Below are 3,827 nucleotides of genomic sequence, written 5' to 3' on the forward strand. Positions count from 1 at the left end.
CTGACGGTGTCGTGGATAATAATCAAAGGGGTCCTGCTATGAAAAGAAATGTCACCCGAGACTATCACTCCTGGCTGTAGTGTCGTATGGCTGGCGATAGGTTTCTATCCCACCGCTTTCTGGGGCGTCTCTAGACACAATTCGCTTCTCATCGGGCGTCATTTCGAAGTGGGACTCGTCACTGAAGACAATTCCATTCCAGTCAATGAGATGCCAAGCCGAAGACGTGGTCGCAAGATTCTTCCCCAATAATTGAGAACGTTTGGAGCATTACTGGCAGGGACCTCCACCCACTTCAGGAATTTCACGATATGATGCACCAGTTGGATGGTATATCCCTCAGGAGGACATCCAACAACTTTGTCAATAATGCCATGCTGGATAACTGCCTGCACGAGGGCAGAGGTGGACCAACGCGTTACTGAAAAAAATGGTTCAAATGGTTCTGAGCACTATGGGACTCAACTGCTGAGGTCTTTAGTCCCCTAGAACTTAGAACTAGTTAAACCTAACTAACCTAGTGACATCACAAACATCCATGCCCGAGGCAGGATTCGAACCTGCGACCGTAGCGGTCTTGCGGTTCCAGGCTGCAGCGCCTTTAACCACACGGCCACTTCGGCCGGCCGCGTTACTGACTTGCTGAATTTGTGAAGCTCTTTCTCTTAAATAAATTATCCATTTTTTCTTAATTCGTTATCTTTTGTCTGCACATGTACATCACATCTAGGGATTTTCGTCCCACACGGATAATTCCTTCGTGGTGAGCCTTTTGTTTTTTTTTTTTTTTTTTGTTTTAGAGTGTACAATCAATTTTGTTGCAGTGTAGTGTGTCAAATAAATCTATGTTTTGGGCCACAACTGAAGGTTAACTTCCGGGTTGGAACCTACATTGGTATTAAGCTGATCTGTAGATAGAATGTAGTGAGAGGCGACAAAGAAGGTGAGGTGTTGCGAGGGAATGGATGAGATAGACAAATGCAGCTACTTTTGTGGACTCATTGTTACATGCCAGCTCCTTCTTAAATAAAAAGTGACAAAACAGTAAAAAAAACTGTAAAAACGAAATTTAAATTTGGTTTGGCAAAACTGAATGTTATATATGAAAACAATGAAACTAAAAAGTAAGAAATGAAACTACAAAAATGAAAGTTAAAGAACATGTGAAAACAAAATTTGATCATCTTTGTAAGATGGCAAGAACTGTGCCCCTTACATGAAGTCATTACAGGTCACCGAACTCACATTGAGTGAACAGTAGGGCTGAACAAAAATGACTGAGAAGGCACAATGCATCTTTTAGAGGGTATAGTGTGGACATATTGGAATAATTAATGTTGGGTGATGGTTTTAAAGTAATTCAAGTGACATGAAAACTTTGTGGAAACACGTCGATTTACTGGAGGCTAGTTTATCCCAAGGAAGTATTCAGAGTTGACTGCGATTGGGCTGGGGAGCGGTGAAGGCAAGCAACAATAGGCAGCTTAGGACGGCTCAAACTCTGAGAAGTCGGTAATGGGTCGTGGCCTCCAGCTGCCTTAAGATGAGTGACAGTGAGGGGGGGTGGTTGACCCCATGCTAGTGTACTGGTAAGCAGACAGAGAACTTGTACACCTGTTGATAAATGTCCGTCGTCCCGTTTCCAGTGAAACATGCGAGAAAGCCGCGCAAAGCTACAATGGAGTGGTCAACAGAGGCCAAAAATATGCGTGTTCATGACTATAGCAACTTCACACTGAATTCACGGTCTGCAGAGTCTGAAGAAAATCAGGTGAAGAGGGACAGAATGAAATACGCCGTCCTCCGATGGGAACATAAGACCAAGGAATTTTAAGTACTCTCCTGGGAGTCTGAATTGTAGTGTCGTAGAATAGTAAAGAGTTGGAAACGTGGAATATAGTCAAAGTTTTGTTGCCTATGCCGAGAGGCAGAGGCAGTAGGTTAGCCAAGAGGTAGGAGGATTGCACATATATCGGAATGTGGCGTCAAGCAGGGGCAATGGCCTGGTTACACCCAACAGGCGAGAGAGAATTGCTTAGCACGAGGGTTTGTGTTAGACAGAGACTTTCGTAGAGTGCAAGACAGAGGTATAGCGTCAGCTGTACTGCATTTCACAACTTTGCGTAAGTCTGCCGCAACAACACATAACTCAGTCGCAAGAACATCTAAGGGGCGAGTATGACAGATGAATCAGCAGTATAAGTGGAACGAATGCTTTCATAACAAACGAGCATGACGTCAGGACGTAGCTCTTGCTTCCTTTAAATACGCCAGCTTTGATAGCAACAAGACACTCACAGTTAGACTTGCAGTTAGATGTGTACTGGGTCGCTGCCTAGCGTTCAGCTCGCTGATCGACATGTTAATCTTCATTAAGGAGATGTTGCAGTAAGGGTGGCCCATCCAGTAGCAGACGTGAGGAGACAGTATCAGCTCTGGTCCTCTCTGCTGCTGCTGTCAATCATCAACCCAGGATTGTCAGACATCGCGGCAGACTCGCTCGTCGCCAATGCTGACCACATCAGTGAGCTGTCGTCGAGAGCCTTCTATGCACAGCGGCTTGCTGTCCACAGCTGAGACGGCCGGCCAGCTGGGCGCCACCAGCCACGCGCGGCCGAAGTACGAAGTATGGACATTCCTTCACTACGTCGCAGGACGCGGCGCTGTGCTAGTAAGACTGTGCGGCCCGGAGCTGGTGTCATCTCTATGAGTCAGCGAGGACTCGGGGAAGGTCGTTGATATCACCAAACCACATTGTACTCGGCAGAAATAAAGGTGTTATGAATTAATAATGTTTCTTTGGCGTTTCTGACGCGTCCACAGTCATTTCCTAGCGTCCTGACAACTGGAGAGGTCACCGCTCGGCCATCCAGTCAACCATAGGCGACCGGGACCACCGGGGCGCCTACAGATTTGGTGTCAGAAGTCCTCGCGCCCACCGCCTACAGATTTGGTGTAGTTATAAGTGCACGAGGCGATTTTTGTTAACGACTAAGGATGCACGTTCTTTGTTGGGAGTGCACTATGTGAGACCTGTGGAAACAGCAGATTTATCTGGATTTAAGGGAAACAGTTGGGAAACGTACTTGGTACCAGTCAGATGTACTGTGTGTAATTTAACGGGTCATGGGGAGCCATGCACGAAGTTTGCACCAGTACAAGGTTCAATTTGTAGACGGTTTGGTCACGCAGCGCAAATAGTAGAGAGTGTCGCTGGGCATTAACAAAGCGGAAGGACTAATTTTGTTTAGTTGTGTATTGTGAGTCTTGTTTGTCTTCTTGTGTGTAGTGCTCAACTTTGACAAAGGAGTTGAATAGCTAGTGTAATTATTGTTCTGAGGAGTAAATTCAGTATAGAGTAAGTTGTTGGTAATTTGCACAAATCATGCCGGAAACAAGATCCGTTAGTACTGAAGTGAGTATAGCTGCTCTGACGGAGCAAGTCTCAAAATTGTTAGAAGAGAATGCGCAGCATAAGTTACGTCATGTAGAATTAATGACGCAAATGGAGACCTTGCGTTGGGCACAAGAGTGGCAATCGGGTTCAGGTGAGTGCAAGTCAGTAGCAATGTTCAACCTTGCAATGTATCCTTCAGTAGCTAACCTGATCACGTCTTTCTCTGGTAAAACAACAGAGGATGTCACAGCGTTCATTAACGATGTTTTGGCAACAGCTGCAATGAGCAATTGGTCGGACGTAACTACGTTACGTATGGCAAAATTGCGTCTTGCAGGGGAAGCCAAGACGTTCGTGATGTACCATGAGACGCTTAGTAAGGCGAGTACGTTTGAAGAATTGGATTCAAAATGGTTCAAATGGCTCTGAG

This window comes from Schistocerca cancellata, chromosome 7 (assembly GCF_023864275.1).
Source record: "Schistocerca cancellata isolate TAMUIC-IGC-003103 chromosome 7, iqSchCanc2.1, whole genome shotgun sequence".
NCBI classification, from domain to species: domain Eukaryota; kingdom Metazoa; phylum Arthropoda; class Insecta; order Orthoptera; family Acrididae; genus Schistocerca; species Schistocerca cancellata.